The sequence below is a fragment of the Lethenteron reissneri genome, chromosome 15 (assembly GCF_015708825.2).
Source record: "Lethenteron reissneri isolate LAM-NWPU_2019-01 chromosome 15, ASM1570882v1, whole genome shotgun sequence".
Classification (NCBI taxonomy): Eukaryota; Metazoa; Chordata; class Hyperoartia; order Petromyzontiformes; family Petromyzontidae; genus Lethenteron; species Lethenteron reissneri.
In genome coordinates this window covers 8,781,012-8,801,783 of record NC_083793.1, presented here as the reverse complement: position 1 = coordinate 8,801,783, position 20,772 = coordinate 8,781,012, and positions in this window count along the sequence as shown.

Sequence of the window (20,772 nt, the reverse complement as noted above, 5' to 3'; positions counted from 1 at the left end):
TTAGCCCAAACATCGCATATTTTACTAGGTTGGAACCCTGAGCAATTATGGGAATCCCACATTCCTATGGTTGGGTTCCAGCTTCCCAAAAAACAATGCGTAGTGTTAGTAGGTGGAGCTTGCATGAGCCTGACTATTCCGTTGGTGAGCACTAGTTTAAGCAGCTAGTGGGGAATTGTCTTTAAGCATGAAACATGTTGTGTACAATGAACACAATAAAATATGACGCCCTGCTCTTGCGAAATTCGATGCGTTATTACTACTGCGTTACACTCGGAACTCCACAACACAGATTCAATGCACTGCTGTGCTCATATTTCCAAGTGCTTTGCTCGTAAAGCTTCAAGCGAGTGGACACTCACATCCATGACCAGTGTTTGGTGACATCACACTCCAGTCACGGTTGAGGCTTCGTCTAATATCATAGAGCAGTCGTTGTTAACCTGGGGTGGGTGCACGCATACCCAGGGGGTGAGAGACGCCCTTTCTGGGGGTGCGAGACGTTGCCCGGATTATTTTCGAAGACAAATCATCGAAAGACAAATTAAGCACGGGCCCGTAATGAGAACTACTTTATTTCATTAAACCTATTTGTTTATAAACATTATACATTATACTCTTTGGTTCTTTCGGTAAAGTCACGTAGGTAGAAAAATAATAGATCACGACGTTTCGATCGCAACACAAGCAATCGTCATTAGGTGGGACAACCACAGCAAGAAAAAACTGCTGAAGTAGGCACGAGGTTATATAGTAGTGTATAGTGTAGTGTATAGTGTAGTGTATAATGTAGTGTATAGTGTAGTGTATAGTGTAGTGTATAGAAGGCCTCGGCAGTAGGGGGAGAGAGAGAGAAGGAGGGAGGAGGCAGGGCAGACAGTGGACCCCGCAGCAGCACCCGGGTCACTGGAATAGAGTGTGCCACCTGGGTGGCCCACTCTACCCCAGTGTGTAGTGGGTGACCCACTCTACCCCAGTGTGTAGTGGGTGACCCACTCTACTCCAGTGTGTAGTGGGTGTCCCACTCTACCCCAGTGTGTAGTGGGTGTCCCACTCTACCCCAGTGTGTAGTGGGTGACCCACTCTACCCTAGTGTGTAGTGGGTGTCCCACTCTACCCCAGTGTGTAGTGGGTGTCCCACTCTACTCCAGTGTGTAGTGGGTGGCCCACTCCACTCCAGTGTGTAGTGGGTGTCCCACTCTACTCCAGTGTGTAGTGGGTGTCCCACTCTACCCCAGTGTGTAGTGGGTGACCCACTCCACTCCAGTGTGTAGTGGGTGTCCCACTCTACTCCAGTGTGTAGTGGGTGACCCACTCTACCCCAGTGTGTAGTGGGTGTCCCACTCTACCCCAGTGTGTAGTGGGTGACCCACTCTACCCCAGTGTGTAGTGGGTGTCCCACTCTACTCCAGTGTGTAGTGGGTGTCCCACTCTACCCCAGTGTGTAGTGGGTGTCCCACTCTACTCCAGTGTGTAGTGGGTGACCCACTCTACCCCAGTGTGTAGTGGGTGGCCCACTCTACTCCAGTGTGTAGTGGGTGTCCCACTCTACCCCAGTGTGTAGTGGGTGACCCACTCTACCCCAGTGTGTAGTGGGTGGCCCACTCTACCCCAGTGTGTAGTGGGTGGCCCACTCTACCCCAGTGTGTAGTGGGTGACCCACTCTACCCCAGTGTGTAGTGGGTGGCCCACTCTACCCCAGTGTGTAGTGGGTGGCCCACTCTACCCCAGTGTGTAGTGGGTGACCCACTCTACCCCAGTGTGTAGTGGGTGGCCCACTCTACTCCAGTGTGTAGTGGGTGTCCCACTCTTCTCCAGTGTGTAGTGGGTGGCCCACTCTACCCCAGTGTGTAGTGGGTGACCCACTCTACCCCAGTGTGTAGTGGGTGGCCCACTCTATTCCAGTGTGTAGTGGGTGGCCCACTCTACCCCAGTGTGTAGTGGGTGGCCCACTCTACTCCAGTTTGTAGTGGGTGTCCCACTCTACCCCAGTGTGTAGTGGGTGTCCCACTCTACCCCAGTGTGTAGTGGGTGTCCCACTCTACCCCAGTGTGTAGTGGGTGTCCCACTCTACCCCAGTGTGTAGTGGGTGGCCCACTCTATTCCAGTGTGTAGTGGGTGGCCCACTCTACCTCAGTGTGTAGTGGGTGGCCCACTCTACTCCAGTTTGTAGTGGGTGTCCCACTCTACCCCAGTGTGTAGTGGGTGTCCCACTCTACCCCAGTGTGTAGTGGGTGTCCCACTCTACCCCAGTGTGTAGTGGGTGACCCACTCTACCCCAGTGTGTAGTGGGTGGCCCACTCTATTCCAGTGTGTAGTGGGTGGTCCACTCTACCCCAGTGTGTAGTGGGTGGCCCACTCTACTCCAGTGTGTAGTGGGTGTCCCACTCTACCCCAGTGTGTAGTGGGTGTCCCACTCTACCCCAGTGTGTAGTGGGTGACCCACTCTACCCCAGTGTGTAGTGGGTGTCCCACTCTACTCCAGTGTGTAGTGGGTGGCCCACTCCACTCCAGTGTGTAGTGGGTGTCCCACTCTACTCCAGTGTGTAGTGGGTGTCCCACTCTACTCCAGTGTGTAGTGGGTGACCCACTCTACCCCAGTGTGTAGTGGGTGTCCCACTCTACCCCAGTGTGTAGTGGGTGACCCACTCTACCCCAGTGTGTAGTGGGTGTCCCACTCTACTCCAGTGTGTAGTGGGTGACCCACTCTACCCCAGTGTGTAGTGGGTGGCCCACTCTACTCCAGTGTGTAGTGGGTGTCCCACTCTTCTCCAGTGTGTAGTGGGTGACCCACTCTACCCCAGTGTGTAGTGGGTGTCCCACTCTACCCCAGTGTGTAGTGGGTGTCCCACTCTACCCCAGTGTGTAGTGGGTGTCCCACTCTACCCCAGTGTGTAGTGGGTGGCCCACTCTACCCCAGTGTGTAGTGGGTGACCCACTCTACCCCAGTGTGTAGTGGGTGGCCCACTCTATTCCAGTGTGTAGTGGGTGGCCCACTCTACCCCAGTGTGTAGTGGGTGTCCCACTCTACCCCAGTGTGTAGTGGGTGTCCCACTCTACCCCAGTGTGTAGTGGGTGTCCCACTCTACCCCAGTGTGTAGTGGGTGTCCCACTCTACCCCAGTGTGTAGTGGGTGTCCCACTCTACCCCAGTGTGTAGTGGGTGGCCCACTCTACCCCAGTGTGTAGTGGGTGACCCACTCTACCCCAGTGTGTAGTGGGTGGCCCACTCTAATCCAGTTTGTAGTGGGTGTCCCACTCTACCCTAGTGTGTAGTGGGTGTCCCACTCTACCCCAGTGTGTAGTGGGTGTCCCACTCTACCCCAGTGTGTAGTGGGTGTCCCACTCTACCCCAGTGTGTAGTGGGTGACCCACTCTACCCCAGTGTGTAGTGGGTGGCCCACTCTATTCCAGTGTGTAGTGGGTGGTCCACTCTACCCCAGTGTGTAGTGGGTGGCCCACTCTACTCCAGTGTGTAGTGGGTGTCCCACTCTACCCCAGTGTGTAGTGGGTGTCCCACTCTACCCCAGTGTGTAGTGGGTGTCCCACTCTACCCCAGTGTGTAGTGGGTGACCCACTCTACCCCAGTGTGTAGTGGTTGTCCCACTCTACTCCAGTGTGTAGTGGGTGGCCCACTCCACTCCAGTGTGTAGTGGGTGTCCCACTCTACTCCAGTGTGTAGTGGGTGTCCCACTCTACTCCAGTGTGTAGTGGGTGACCCACTCTACCCCAGTGTGTAGTGGGTGACCCACTCTACCCCAGTGTGTAGTGGGTGTCCCACTCTACCCCAGTGTGCAGTGGGTGGCCCACTCTACTCCAGTGTATAGTGGGTCGCCCACTCTACCCCAGTGTGTAGTGGGTGTCCCACTCTACCCCAGTGTGTAGTGGGTGTCCCACTCTACTCCAGTGTGTAGTAGGTTTCCCACTCTACTCCAGTGTGCAGTGGGTGGCCCACTCTAGTCCAGTGTGTAGTGGGTGTCTCACTCTACCCCAGTGTGTAGTGGGTGTCCCACTCTACCCCAGTGTGTAGTGGGTGTCCCACTCTACTCCAGTGTGTAGTAGGTTTCCCACTCTACTCCAGTGTGTAGTGGGTGTCCCACTCTACCCCAGTGTGTAGTGGGTGTCCCACTCTACTCCAGAGTGTAGTGGGTGTCCCACTCTACTCCAGTGTGTAGTGGGTGGCCCACTCTACCCCAGTGTGTAGTGGGTGTCCCACTCTACCCCAGTGTGTAGTGGGTGTCCCACTCTACTCCAGTGTGTAGTGGGTGACCCACTCTACTCCAGTGAGTAGTGGGTGGCCCACTCTACTCCAGTGTGTAGTGGGTGGCCCACTCTACCCCAGTGTGTAGTGGGTGTCCCACTCTACTCCAGTGTGTAGTGGGTGACCCACTCTACTCCAGAGTGTAGTGGGTGTCCCACTCTACTCCAGTGTGTAGTGGGTGGCCCACTCTACCCCAGTGTGTAGTGGGTGTCCCACTCTACCCCAGTGTGTAGTGGGTGTCCCACTCTACTCCAGTGTGTAGTGGGTGTCTCACTCTACTCCAGTGTGTAGTGGGTGGCCCACTCTACTCCAGTGTGTAGTGGGTGTCCCACTCTACTCCAGTGTGTAGCGGGTGGCCCACTATACCCCAGTGTGTAGTGGGTGGCCCACTCTACTCCAGTGTGTAGTGGGTGTCTCACTCTACCCCAGTGTGCAGTGCGTGGCCCACTCTGCTCCAGTGTGTAGTGGGTGGCCCACTCTACTCCAGTGTGTAGTGGGTGTCTCACTCTACTCCAGTGAGTAGTGGGTGGCCCACTCTACTCCAGTGTGTAGTGGGTGGCCCACTCTACTCCAGTGTGTAGTGGGTGTCTCACTCTGCTCCAGTGTGTAGTGGGTGGCCCACTCTACTCCAGTGTGTAGTGGGTGTCTCACTCTACTCCAGTGAGTAGTGGGTGGCCCACTCTACTCCAGTGTGTAGTGGGTGGCCCACTCTACTCCAGTGTGTAGTGGTTGGCGCACTCTACTCCAGTGTGTAGTGGGTGTCTCACTCTACTCCAATGTGTAGTGGGTGGCCCACTCTATTCCAGTGTGTAGTGGGTGGTCCACTCTACCCCAGTGTGTAGTGGGTGGCCCACTCTACTCCAGTGTGTAGTGGGTGTCCCACTCTACCCCAGTGTGTAGTGGGTGTCCCACTCTACCCCAGTGTGTAGTGGGTGTCCCACTCTACCCCAGTGTGTAGTGGGTGACCCACTCTACCCCAGTGTGTAGTGGGTGACCCACTCTACCCCAGTGTGTAGTGGGTGGCCCACTCTACGCCAGTGTGTAGTGGGTGTCCCACTCTACCCCAGTGTGTAGTGGGTGGCCCACTCTACGCCAGTGTGTAGTGGGTGGCCCACTCTACCCCAGTGTGTAGTGGGTGGCCCACTCTACCCCAGTGTGTAGTGGGTGGCCCACTCTACGCCAGTGTGTTGTGGGTGTCCCACTCTACGCCAGTGTGTAGTGGGTGGCCCACTTTACGCCAGTGTGTAGTGGGTGGCCCACTCTACTCCAATGACCCGGGGCTGCTATGGGGTCCACTTTCTGCCCCGCCTCCTTCCCCCCCCCCCCTTCTCTCCCCCCCCCTACTGCCGAGGCCTACTATACACTACACTATACACTACACTCTACACTACACTATACACTACTATATAACCTTGCTGTGGTTGTCCCATCTGATGACGAGTGCTTGTGTTACGATCGAAACGTCGCGATCTATTATTTTTCTACGTTCGTGACTTTACCGAAAGAACCAACGAGTATGGATCCCTGCAGTCACGAAAGCTTCCAATCAAGAGTGTACATTATGTATTACGATTGAGAAGCAAATGGGTGGCAAGGCTGCAGCAAAGGTTAAGAACACTGCCATAGATATGGTGTCCGATATGGTGCTTTGAGAGCCACATGATCGTCTCGGATGCAGAGAATGAGCATTACACCCTGGGAATTGTCCGACTAAATTACTCAGCACCGTCTCCAGCGTGTGGCGTGGGACAAAACCAAAAATGCTTAAACACTCCCGCGATGTTCCAGTTATCTTGAGAGAACATACAGCGCATGCATTGTGCGCCTGCGGTGCAGTGTTTGTCGAACACTCCCGAATTATTCTGTCCACGGGTGCACTTTGGCTTCATTCGAACTCGTTTGCATCGCCGAGTGTTTGAGATTACCACTCGATGGGATGTGAGTCATGTGTTCACGTCCTCGAGTGTGCACAGAATATATGCAGAGCAGGGGAATTATGAAGGATGATTTATTCACTGCGGTTAAAACAAATTGTTTCCTTCTTGCCCGAGACGTGTACAGATGTCCCCCCACTCCTCCACCACCCCATAGCCTTAACAGACTGTAGGGGCAAGCGGTGTTAGCGAGTGGCACCAATGAAGGCCGGTACGGCACACGAGGGGGTGGGTGGCCAACACCATGCCCGACCGCCTTTGTCTCCCCAGTGGCGATGTTTGCACATTGCACATATTACTCATTTGAGGCCGAGTCGACCTAGGGGAGGACCAGAACCGGTTCGGATAATCGTCACTAGTGTTGGCCGTGAGCGTGAATAGAACTGGGCTGGACGGGTTCGTAGCGCAACGCTGTAACCGCTACTCACTTGAGGCTGAGTCGACCTAGGGGAGGACCAGAACGGGTTCAGATAATCGTCACTGGTGTTGGCCATGAGGGGGAATCAAACTGGGCTGTTACCGCTCCTCCCCCCTCCACCCCCCTCCACCCAACAATGCATTTCAACCAATTGATCACAATCTCATCTTCTAAATGTTGACACAAATGTTTATTTTTAATTTATTTTTAAATATTACACCTGGATAGTACTTTGAGATGGAACACCCTCATTTGCAAAAGTGTCCAGGTTGGCAATTTGCACGTCCATAGCAACCACGCAATTAGTCTTAAACAAACATTTAACATATTCTTGGGTCTTTCGGTAAAGTCACGTAGATAGGTTCAAAGAGAATAATAACAAAAAATAACAGAAAACTACGACGTTTCGATCGCAACACAAGCGGCTGGTCGATGTGGAGTGACGTCACGGGCGTTAGTGACAGACATTTCTGGGTTAAATGTTTATTTTATAACACACACTATACAGAATAATTAAATCGTGCACACCACCGGCTCGTGGAGAATGTAGCACGCACTGTCGATGTAACGGATGAAAATGTCTTGCAGGCGAGTTGCAATTCGTGATACAAATAAGTTGAGGTTCGGCAATCTAGATTTGAAGTTTTCGTGACAGCAGCGATCCATACTCTTTGGTTCTTTCGGTAAAGTTACGTAGGTAGAAAATAAAATTAAATCACGACGTTTCGACTGCAACACAAGCAATTGCTGTGGTTGTCCCACCTGATGATGATTTGTACCAGTTGAAAGGGTAAAACCCTATTACTATATTTTGCCACTGTAAAGGAGATGTCTCATAGTGTAAATGCTTACCCCGAGCTCTCAATACTCTGATAGTGCACTGTTTTTGAGTTGTACGCCTTTTGGCGCCATCTGGTCCAACACCAATGAAGACTAGGCTCTAAGAAAAGCTGTCTCGGGTGTGGTCCAATCAACTTCAAGGACAGTGCATATCATTATCATCATCAGAGTTGTTTATTTTTGTTTGCATTTTGACTGCTTGTGTTGTGATTATTGCAAACATGATGCCTTGTATAAAGGTGTCATTTTTTTTTGTACCAGTTGAAAGGGTAAAAACCTATTACTATATTTTGCCACTGGTAAAGGAGGTGTCTCATAGTGTAAACCAAATAGTATTGAGGCTCGGCGCTTCGTCAGCACGCGCCCGCCCTTGGGGCAGTCGATTCGTGCTCGGAGTGTGTGCTGTGAGCTGTCACGCCGTGGCAAGTTACATATCTTTAAAGGGCAAATCTTTTGATTTACAACGCCTTGGTTTTTTTTCCCCACTGCCTCTCTCACGCTCTCCTTGCTCGGAGCGCCGTGCCTGTGTGTTTATATGTACCTGTATGCTGAACTTCTTTCGCACCGTACACAGCCAACGGTGCTAATCGGATGTTTGTGGGGGACGACAGCAAGCTAAACACAAGAAGGCAGTTCTAAAGAAGTTAGTTTTCAATCTAACTGTTTCAAAGTGCATAGCTCACAGCGGCTTCCTAGTGTCGGAAGCAAGAGCGTTCCAGGCGGTCGTAGAAGCGCATCTGAAAGCGCGCGGTGCATTGACAAATACGCGTCTCTGTTTGACGGCGAACCAAAAGCCGCTGCTATGTGCAGCCCTCGGGAGACCTCTGCTGGGGCGCTGAACTCCTCGTGAGCATCGTCGCTACCCCCAACCCTTCTCTCCCTTGCCTGCTGCTTGCCATGTTCCCATCGCTACCACAAGGTGCTGCTGTCCTGCCTGATGGCAGCGTTAAAAAAGAAAAATTCGGAATTACTTCTCCAGGAATAAATATAAGAGGCAACGTATACGCGTGGTCTAACATTGCACACGAGGATGTGGGCTCGATCCTGACCCTGCATTTAAGGGCTTACATCTTGAATCCTTGCCTCACTTGATGCAGCAAATTTGGCTGTGACGGTCCCACCTGATGACGGAGACTTGTATTGCCTCCGAAACGTCGTGATTTTTTATTTTTTATTGTTTTATTTTTTATTCATTTTTATTTCATTTTTTACCTACGTGACTTTACCGAAAGAACTAAGAGTATGAATCCTTGCAGTCACGAAAGCTTCAAATCTAGAAGCATGTATATTTGTCTGTCTCCCCGTGGTCGCGTGGATTTTTTCCTCCAGGTCTTCCAGTTGTTCCCCTCCACATTTAGAATCAACATCACGCGTTTGGAGTTATCTGGCTGTTATACCTTTCCACATGGTGATGAGCCATTTCGTAGAGCTCTCCTTTGTGGCCAGGTCGCTTCTGGATAACAGCTACATAGTTCAGTGCGGCTTTACCTGGTAATGTTTTTAGATGTATAGTACACAAGCCATGTAATGTCCACCAGGTGTCCTTCGTGCATAGCAGCCGGGTGCAGCAGACGCAGGAGATGCAGCAGTGACTGGGATTATTTCCGTGGTGTGTTGCAGCCTCACAAAGAGCCCTGGCAATGTCACTGTGTTCCGCATTGCCAACCCGCCCCCCCCCCGTAAGGGCAACAGCCGTCCTTGGCAACGTTGAATTTGGTACAGGGAGCTACATTTAGTTTTTTTTACGCGCTCATAAAAGGGGTGACGCACACGCTTTAAGGTGATGATTGGTCCATGCGGGTTCCAATAATTTTCGAATTAGGGGGCCATCCATTTAGTGGTTACGCAAAAATCTTTCAAAACTTGACCCTTCAACTCCATGCCTGTACGCACGCGGACTTTTTACACCCCCCGCCACCACCTGCGTACGTTCGCCTGACGCATCCCCCCCCCCTCCAGAATCCTATAGAACGACCGATATTTAATCCACGCAGGAACGATCAAGGAGTAATAATATTAGCGTGTTTAAGCAAACAGATAGTCCAACGCCGGCACTATCTAACTCATTTGAAGGCCAATGTAGACAAATTATTATCGAGGCTTCACCACCCCCCCCTCCCCGTTTCCTATGCTATGTACATTTTCAGTAGACCCCCCATACGCAAGCGTACGCATTTGGGTTCACCCCCTTCCCCTCTCCCCCCTCCATGCGTACGGACTCAATGGATGGCCCCTGAACCGCCGTATGTGTCCCCCCGTCATCACCCCCGGTGGAAAGCAACAACAACAACAACCAGTTGTGTTCAACAACAACCAGTTGTGTTCAACAACAACCAGTTGTGTTCAACAACAACAGTTGTGTTCAACAACAACCAGTTGTGTTCAACAACAACCAGTTGTGTTCAATAACAACCAGTTGTGTTCAACAACAACAGTTGTGTCCAACAACAACAGTTGTGTTCAACAACAACAGTTGTGTCCAACAACAACAGTTGTGTTCAACAACAACCAGTTGTGTTCAACAACCAGTTGTGTTCAACAACAACAGTTGTGTCCAACAACAACAGTTGTGTTCAACAACAACAGTTGTGTCCAACAACAACAGTTGTGTTCAACAACAACAGTTGTGTTCAACAACCAGTTGTGTTCAACAACACCAGTTGTGTTCAACAACAACAGTTGTGTTCAACAACAACAGTTGTGTTCAACAACAACCAGTTGTGTTCAACAACAACAGTTGTATTCAACAACAACAGTTGTGTTCAACAACAACCAGTTGTGTTCAACAACAACCAGTTGTGTTCAACAACAACAGTTGTGTTCAACAACAACAGTTGTGTTCAACAACAACCAGTTCTGTTCAACAACAACCAGTTGTGTTCAACAACAACCAGTTGTGTTCAACAACACCAGTTGTGTTCAACAACACCAGTTGTGTTCAACAACAACCAGTTGTGTTCAACAACAAACAGTTGTGTTCAACAACAACAGTTGTGTTCAACAACAAACAGTTGTGTTCAACAACAACCAGTTGTGTTCAACAACAAACAGTTGTGTTCAACAACAAACAGTTGTGTTCAACAACAAACAGTTGTGTTCAACAACACCAGTTGTGTTCAACAACAACCAGTTGTGTTCAACAACAACAGTTGTGTTCAACAACAACCAGTTGTGTTCAACAACAACCAGTTGTGTTCAACAACAACCAGTTGTGTGAATGTGCGGCGAAAATTGCTCGCTCCGTGCTGCGTGGCCGCTGTGTTCTTCGCGCGCGCCGAATCGGGGCCGTGTTCACGTAACGAGCCAAGATTTCGGAAACTGTTCCTCGAACGGGCAACGCCGCCGCGGTGTGTAATGGGCAACGAACAGACTTTGAATTATGGTAAAAATAAATTTATATCGCCGGTTCAATCTCCCATCGGCAGCTGTCGTATTTCCCCCACTGCCTCTTATCCACCCCCTAGCCGGTATAAAGGGGTACCGGCCGCCACAGTTGGTCGATCGACAGGCAGGTCACGTGTGGTGGGGTAAAGTGTGAGTACCCCCACTTATTACAAGATGTCTAGCCAGCGTGGAAGAGTAGACCAAACACCATGTAGAGTGCCTCTCCATAGCTCCATCGAGTGGATGCCCTTGCGCCGTCCGTGGCATCGGCAATTGTAGGGGTGAACCGCTTTCGAAATGTCCAAGAGACGTCACCGCATGTCGGCACAGGGTATTTTGGCATGAAATGCAATTCGAAAGCATCTCCCATTTACAGTTCCTTATCACTGCACGTGTTCGTAATATATCTGGTTTATTTTGTGGGAAGTGCTCCAGTGTGGTAATCAATACCGGAGCTTGAATATCTGATAATTTAAGTAATAGATTTACACTTTCAATTTTTTTTATCAATTACCCGACTAATCGTATTGCATAAACAAAATAGCTGTGTGGGGGGGGGGGGGGTCTCACTTGTATTTCCACGTGTGCCGCTGGACGGGAGGTGGTGGGCATGGCCTCGTGATGTCATTGACGTATCAGCGGGGTCACACGTGGGCGTGCTCCGCCGGGGGTTTCCCACCTTCGGGGGCCAGAGTAATTAACGACAAGAAAAAAAATCAATTACGATTTTCAGTTAATTGTCTAAATAACCTAATCGTCCCAGCTCTAATCAGGGCCACCGTGTTTCTTAAAGCCCCAGGGCACTTATGTTATGAAGCGATGTGCAGCCATCCAGAGGCACAATGGTGCTGTTGGCATGTGGTTGCCTAACAACCACTGTGCTTGGAAATTATATTTGCCCGGACCATCTGTGGGACAGCAATCCACTTCCATGCTATTTCAAATTTCGAGACGTCACGTGTAGATGCCGCAATTTGGTTACATAACTGTGCATTGTCCGTGAATAAGTGAGCAGCAATCACTCCAGCTCCACTGCATGTGGGAGGAGAGTGAGTTGTAATCAATAGATTGCCCTGGGATAAAATGTAACTCGTGGTGTCGAGGTTTCGAGATGCCTCTACTCTAATGTGAGGGTGCAGTTTGTTGAGCCTTTCTTGCGAGACATGCAACCACAACGCACCATTAAAGTTTGCACTTTCCCGGACAAAATTGAGAGCTTTGCTGTATTACTTGGCAAGCTACGTTGTGCGGAATTGTGGTCAATATTCTGTGATGCGGAGGACTGAAGAATTGAGTGTCACCACCGCGGAACGTCTAAATGAGACATATTTCCAATAACAGTTCAGCAGAAGCCAAGAATCTATCAAAAGTGCCATAATTCGGCACGGACAATATTTTGCAAAAAAGCGAAAGAGTGATCGGTTGAAAGTCGCCGAGTGGCTTTTAGTGACAGTAAAAACCGGCCTCTGTGTACAATCTTACGAATTTTGATGTTACAGGGAGACACATCATCATTATCGATAATGACAGCATCAAAGGACTTGTCGAAAGCACATCCATTGAATGTAGGTTTGTGTGCAAAAGAATCCATCTTGCACTTTGGACGGAGCTAATAGAGTCCAATAGACCGGCGTAGGTGCTGTGCCTTGATATGCGACACGTTTCATCTTCGATGATGCTGTTGACAATAAAACAGAGCATCCGGGCATTGTCACATCCACGACTGCATTTATTTTATTCTTCAGCAGAACACAAGACTTGGAGGAAGTGGTGGAGCAGTGGTCGGCGCACTGCCCTATGAACCCGGTGAACCGATTTTGACATCCGCATTGTTCATGTGTCCACCCTTCATCATCCCGCAATGACCAGCATTGTGAAGTATGATCGAATAACCCCTTTGACCGACACAGCTTGGGAAGCCTTTCATTCACCAGTGGATTGACAAAGGGCTGTAAATTATGTTCTGCAGCGCTATTATTTTTAATATTTAATCATCGCATGGTCTCAACCAAGACGTCCGGACAGCGTGGGAGAGTAGGCCACATACCCTCTAGAGCTCCTTCTAGTGGAGACTCCTTCTTCCAGCAGTGGTGAGATCAAGTTATGTATGTGCGTTGAACTTCTTTTGCACCGTACGTAGTCAGCCGCGCTAGTCGGGGGTGCGGGAGGTAAATTGCGAGGCTTTTAACACGCAGCCACAAGACGCGTAGTTGTGTTGTTGTGTCCATTCTCAAAGTGTCGTCAATCTCACGGTCGTATTTGGAAACATTATTTCCTGCGGAGGGAGCTGGTAAGAAGGTTGGGTTGCTCGGTCAATGGCCTGCAGGGTCAACGGCGGCGTGGTGTATTCCGCAAATATGCCCGACTGTGAGGGCGGGCACAAGCCGGCGTGAGTAGGTTAAACGTTGAGTTTTATAAGGGCACCACGGGGTGACCAGCCCCTCCCCACCCAGCCCCACCCCTCCAACCTTCCACCCAGCCCCACCCTCCCCACCCAGCCCCTCCCCACCCAGCCCTTCCCCACCCTCCCCTCTCCACCCAGCCCCACCCCTCCCATTTTTGGATGCACGACGGACGGACGGACACAATAATCCCCTGTGGGCTGGTGTAACCAGGAGGTTCCTACCAGTAAAACGTGAGTACTAATTGCGCATAGCGATTTGGGGAGGCACTTGCAAGACATAGTTAGGCGGAATAAAAATGAACCGTCTTACAAAGCCGGTCGTGCAAAGTGGGTCACAGTCCGATGGCGCGCAGCCTTTTATTCATTTTGTTTATCTCTAATTTGTTCTCCAAAGCTTTTTAGGAAGAAAAAAAAGCCATCGTCCTTGAAAACTTTTCAGATGATGGCCGTGAGAGCATCGTGCTGTTAAAAGCCGTACCACGCTGAACGGGATTAGAAAACAACGTGCATTTACAATTTGAACAGTACTTGACCAACACTGAGCCACTATTGCCTTTTTTTTCACGAAGCATTATTTATAGATATTATTATGCGCGCAAGGGATGGCTGGGACGCGGATTCAACATTTGTATATTTCAACTGTGGTCGATAATGATTTGCAGTGACTGGAAGGTCCCTTGCATGGGAGGGTGGCTAACATTAGGGTCACACGGCAGCAAAGAGAAAAAAACAGTTGCTATGCTGCTCAGGGAGCAATGAAGCTTAATTAAAGCCCCGGAGAGGCGAGAGGCATCAAATGAAGTCAATTGATTGCGAAACGCAGTTTTTTTCCTCCTCTCCGAGGTTGGTATATTTCGTAATGATGAGTCAACGGAGCGCCGCGTCGGGCTGTCGTGGTTACGATTTGAAGTTCTCCCCACGTGATTTCGGGTTGCCCCGCGTTGTTGCTCGGCTTCATGGATGACGTTTTGCTTCACGTGCTGGAACCTTCTGCGGGCACTCAGATGACAAACAGGTGGGGGGGGGGGGGGACAACGAAGGGTTTTTATTGGGAGTTCACGTGAATAATCTCTTCCGCAGCTAAATATTGTGCAATAATATCTATAGTTTTTTTGGGGGTTATATCGCGTAAATAGAAATGTGTCGTTAAACCCGTCACCCCCCAACTTAGCCAATTAGTAAGGTTTGTCACGTAAACTGAACATGCCAATTTGTTACTAGTACAGCACACCGGTGTGTTGAGAGCAAATTCACATTTACAATCTGATTGCGAAACGCAGTTTTTTGTTTTTGCTGTACGACTGCACAGCAGAATATTTATTTTCCACACGTACAGCACGATATTTATTTTATTCTGCTGTACGCATGGATTCTGAAAAGACGTGGGGCGTCTTCAACAAACATAATTTCAGGGTTTTTTCCATCCAGATCTTTATGGAACCTAATCCAAAAAGGTCTGCGCAAGATAGACCAACACTCATATCTCCTCCATGTGCAGGATACTTTGTGAGCATCATCATCAAGAAGGAAGCTCCCAGCATCTAAAATTATAAACTATAAACCATTTTTATTTTAACCAGATAAGGCACACTGGGCTGTACATAATTCTTCTTGGTTCTTTCGGTAAAGTCACGTAGAAGGGAAGTAATAAAATAATAAAAATAAAACATAATAAAATAATTTTATTATTTTATTACTTCCCTTCTACGTGACTTTACCGAAAGAACCAAGAAGATGAATCCCTGCAGTCACGAAAGCTTTAAATCGAAACTGTACAGAATTGTTTTCAGAAGTGACCTGGCCACAAATAATAGCTTCACGAAGTGGTTATAATGTGGACATTTACAGCAGCCAAATACTCTTAACACATTTTTTTTTATAAATATGGAGGGGAACACCAAAGGACCCGAAGATAAAGCCACGCGACCACGGAGAGAACATGCAAACTCCAAATATATAGATGTTAGGGTCTGGATCGAACCCAAGACCTCCTGCATACCAGGCGAGGAAATTAACATCTATGAGCATAAAGTCAGGCATTTCGTCGAACAATGCGCGGCACAACCCCTAAAAGGCACCGAGAGAGACGTCTGCTTTCTATGTATACTGCGTGTATGTTAAACATAGCTCCGGCAGCGTTACTGGTCGATGATTACAATTGTGAAACTGTAACTTGACGTAATTAGTGAGAACGAACGCATGCTAGATGTGCGGCAGAAGAAGAACTTTAATGTCGCTTTGTCGTCGGTTGGTTGGTTGGTTCATTTGCTCCCACGGTGACCTGTCCGTATTGCTTGGTGTATTATTTTGGTTGGTTTGTTGGTGTATTTACTCCCACGGTCTGTATTGGTTTCGCGCAGCTTTCAGACGCACGTGCAGCGAGCCACATGGCAATAGGCAGTGGGACGTGAACCTATTAAGTAAAGCGCAGGTTCAGTTCCCAGAACGCAATTAGCGCGTGGGAAAAAAAAGGAGTGAGCCTTATTAATCGCTGCGTAGTGCCAATTTAAAATTTGTTTTTTTCTTGACTTTGGCTAGCGGCGTGTAATTAAGGTTGTGCTATAAAGTTTAACACGGCCAAACGCCGTGATTATCGGTGCGCATTAAAGCACTTAAATTGGATGCCGCTCACTCTGGAGTAGCACCCAAAAGGTTCAAATTGATGCGTCTTCTTCTTCTGAAGCTTCAACTATTTCCAAATTCGTGGAAACATTCACTGAGTCTCAAGGCTCTTTCTGTTATGTTTTTTTGATGGGGGTGGGGGGGTGCGGGGAGGGAGAGTTCTACATTGTCAAGTTTGGCCAGTACTTTTGAAGACTTCTTTTCAATGTGTGGGAGGCTACGGCACAATGGAAACCCAATTCATAAGAAAGAATGATTTGACGGTCGACACAGATGGGTTCATGAGCCCACCTGCATGCTGTTGTCTCCGTGGCACCACCGAGTTATTTGGTAACGATATTCAAGTGGGAGAACACCAGAGTGTCTGCTGCTCTCTTAAACACAACCCCATACATGTAATTGAATACTCTTTAAATTCTGCTGCATGTGTAGAGGAGTAAAATGGGGACGTGACGTCAGGCGTACCGTTCAGTGCGATGACGTCACGTCTCCTAGGGTACCCCGTGATGTAAGCGGGGTCACTGTGGGAACGGGTAGAGTAATCAGGGTGAAGAGGGAACCCAGGGGTAGAGAGAGGGATCGAATAGGGAGTCTGGGGAGAAGCCGGTGGTAACCGTAGAGGTGCTTCTCTCTCCGGTCGGTGGAGTCGGCAGTGTCCACGATCCGACACGAGAGAGAGAGACCGGAGCTAGCCGGCAGGGACCCGGACTCAGAGTAGGACCCCTAGCCCCTGGGAGTTGTGTGCCCTGCTGTGTAATATTGTAACAGCTTTAATAAACCCTGGCGAAAGCCCTTAACTTGCCTCCGTCTCCGAGCAACGTAGGTTGTGCGTATGACTTGCGAACGAGTTAGGTTCCAGAGGTCTTGTCGTCAGTCGATTTATTCGCAAGTCCAACTTTACTCCTCTTCTTGGTTCTTTCGCTAAAGTCACGTAGAAGGGAAATAATAAAATAATAAAAATAAAACAGGTCTGTCGGAAAGACAGCGTCTGAATGAATTCAGACGCTGTCTCGTGTCACATGAGGACGGCTGCTTGTGTTGTGGCCGAAACGTCGTGAGAATTATTTTATCATGTTTTATTATTTTATTTTATTACTTCCCTTCTACGTGACTTTACCGAAAGAACCAAGAAGATGAATCCCTGCAGTCACGAAAGCTTTAAATCGGAACTTTAGTCCTGTCAATTCCAAATATGTTGTACGGCATGTACTCTAAACACGGGGAATTTCCTTTACAAGTTGTCTAATCTCACGTAGAGATGTAGATGCCACTGGGTCTTCATATTCTGCAGATCTAGATGCAATGCGGTTGAACTTACGACTCTCGGTCCGAACAGGCAACTGGACATACGGACACGTTTGTTCGTATCTCTGAAAGCTCGTAAATCGAATGTCCATAAGAAGAGGAGTCCCTCGATGTAGAACCTCGTTCGCACCGTACGTAGCCGACCTTGCTCATCGGAGGTGCGAGGACTACAACGAAAACTCAAAAGGAAGTTATCTAAAAATGAGTTTCAATCTAGATTCAAAACAACGATTCGCAAACCTATAAGACGTGGTTCCCGACCCTTCGCCTACTGACGTGTTGTGTGACAGGCGTGCGTGTCACCATGCCTGCGTCATTCACGTCAAAGAATTCGAGCTGAGCATTTGCTACTTGAAGTTCATGTCAAGCAGTTAATTCACTTATACAGTCCCCCCCTTCCTTCTCCCCCTTAGCTGCAAGACTTTCACACTGAATATTAATAAGCCTTGTTGTTAAACTGTTTCGAAGTGCAAACGATATATTGACATGTATATAAATACAGGTGTGAACAAACTTATTTTTTTATGGATTTTAACATTGAAACGAACCAGTGTTAACAGCTGCCCATTCCCACAGCAATGTGAATTTACACAGCCACCACTGTTGACTTGAGACAATATTGTAGCTATTTTATCGATCCAGAAGGAATGATTGGCTGTGCCGACCCTCGATGGGGATTTAAGCTTCTGATTGGGATCTGCGCACTCTAACCACTGTACTACTCAGCTCCATATCGATTATTGTACATTGATCCTTGAGGTTAATCCTGCAGTGTATACTAAATCAATAGCGCGTGTTAACTGCACCTCACATGTACATACTTTGCTCATCACCATCATCATCAGCCATGATCTATACATTGCTGTATGAAGGCCTTCCCAAGCTGCTGCAATCTCTAATTGTCTCACGATGTACCACCGTCTTCTTGGTTCTTTCGGTAAAGTCACGTAGAAGGAAGTAATAAAATAATAAAAATTAAACATAATAAAATAATTCTCACGACGTTTCGGCCACAACGTAAGCAGCCGTCCTCAGGTGAAGAAGAGGTCTTTCCGGAAGACAGCGTCTGAATGGCACAAGACAGTGTCTGAATGACACTGTCTTTCCGACAGACCTGTTCTTCACCTGAGGACGGCTGCTTGCGTTGTGGCCGAAACGTGGTGAGAATTGTATTTAATAATTTTTTATTTTTATTATTTTATTATTTCCTTTCTACGTGACTTTACCGAAAGAACCAAGAAGATGAATCCCTGCAGGTCACGAAAGCTTTAAATCGAAAAGATGTACCACCGGTCAACAAAACGTCACTTTTTTACACTATATATAAACGAACATGTTATTTCAAACCATATCTAAACAATACAAATTTTGGGAATTATTTCCTGGAGCTGACTGAATCTGATGTGTGCATTAGCGATAACATTAAAAGCATTTTACCAACAAATTCCTGACGCTGTTTACAAAAAAAAAAATATGCAGACGCATTAAGCGGATGAGATCGCATCGGGACGTTCGCAGTAATGGACTTTTCATTTCATTTCATGTGCAAGGGCGCCGGTTACAGAACACGAGGTGTCCACACCCACCCTCCACTGAAATATTCCGTCGCCGTAGATAATTGTGTTATTTTGCTGTCCGGTTACATCAACAGACCCGAGTGCCCATAGGCCACGCGTCAAACTGCTCACTCGCGGACCGAAAAAAGTGTGCAAATGTTTGGTTACTGGCGCGCCAGTGCATGGAACTCCCTGCACCAAAGTGTCCGACGCGCGCCATCAACTCCGTTGCTCCGGGAGGGGAGGGAGGGAGGGGAGGGAGGGGAGGCAGGGGAAGGAGGAAGGAGGGAGGAAGGGGAGGGGAGGGGAGGGAGGGAGGGGAGGGAGGGGAGGCAGGGGAAGGAGGGAGGAAGGGGAGGGGAGGGGAGGGAGGGGAGGGAGATGCCTTTGCCACTATGGTGCTGGTAGCGCAGCAGCAGCGGATCTGGTGATGGGTTTTTGAGGGTGATTTGTGTTTCTTGTTGGTGTCTATGAACACAGTAACACACAATGGGACTAATGTTACACGGGAAACCCGCGTTATATCTTTGATTAAAAAAAAGGGAGCACATAAGTAAAAAAAAAATACAAAAAACGACATGATGAACGAAGTAAAGTGCTGAAAGAATGAGCATCTTTCTCGTCTGATCGTTTAAAAAAGGAGGGAGGGGAGGGATGGAGGGAGGAGAAGGAGGGAGGGGGAGGGAGGGGAGGGAGGAGATAGGAGGGAGGGAGGAAGGGAGTGAGGGAGGGAGGAGAGGGGAGGGAGTGATTGTTTCAAATAAATGTTGTTGCATGTAAAACTGTCATTGTTTAGTCTGAATGTTACTAATTGTTTGAAATGACTAAAGCTTTTCAGTCACACAAAAAAAGAGGGAGGGAGGAAGGGAGGGGAGTGGAGGGAGGGGAGCGAGGGAGGGGAGGGAGGAGAGGGGAGGGATGGAGGGAGGGGCTCTCTCTGACGTGCGCTCCGGGTTGTGGCCGCGTGCTGTTCGGCATGGTGTCCGACGTTTCGCTGCACGTGATGGTAGCCTCTGCAGCAGCATTGACACTGAGCAGTTCGCTCTCTGCCAGCTCTTGCAATTGATGGTGTTGCCGGTTCTTACAATCGATTTGCTACAATCGCGGGCTTCTCATCTTGGGGACCGCAGAAGCTCGCAGCACGTGGCGTATGACGAAGGAGATCATCTTCTTGGTTCTTTCGGTAAAGTCACGTGGAAGGGAAGTAATAAAATCATACAAATAAAACATAATAAAATAATTCTCACGACGTTTCGGCCACAACTAAAGCAGCCGTCTCAGGTGAAGACCAGGTCTGTCGGGGAGACTGCGCCATTCAGATGCTGTCTCCCCGACAGACCTGGTCTTCACCTGAGGACGGCTGCTTGCTTTGTGGCCGAAACGTCGTGAGAATTATTTTATTATGTTTTATTTTTATTATTTTATTACTTCCCTTCTACGTGACTTTACCGAAAGAACCAAGACGATGAATCCCTGCAGTCACGAAAGCTTTAAGAAGGAGATCATGCCGAACATCATCGCGGGAGAGCTGTGCAGCTCAACAGTGAAAGCCTCTGCGGAGTGGTGTCGCAATTAATTCCACGTCCAGCGGTTCGCGAGTCCAAGCCAGATTTTGCAGAGCGCCAGCGTGGGGCGTGGGTGGTGTCAAAAAACATTGACCCCGACGATTGCCTTGTGGCTGCATTGTGGCATTGCCTCCAAGATACGACTTTTTCGCTCACAAAATTCCAGTTTCAATGGACAGGTGAAGGATTTGCCCTCTCCTAAAAGCCATAAAATGGGTTCTGCCACAGAGCACGGGGAAAGCGTTTTGGTGTATTAATGGCATAGCAGCCTGCCGCTTGCGTTTCCCCTGCCATCATTATTTAGTCATGCTGTGAATAACAAAGGAAGCGATTGGGCAAACGTGTGCACATTTCACATATTATATCCTCCGTGCTTTGGAAAACGAAGTTCTGTCAAACGGTATAACAGCAAAAAATACGTAGCTTTACGTGTGAAAAGCACACACGTTCCAAAGTTTTTCTTGAAACGATCAATTGCATGAAA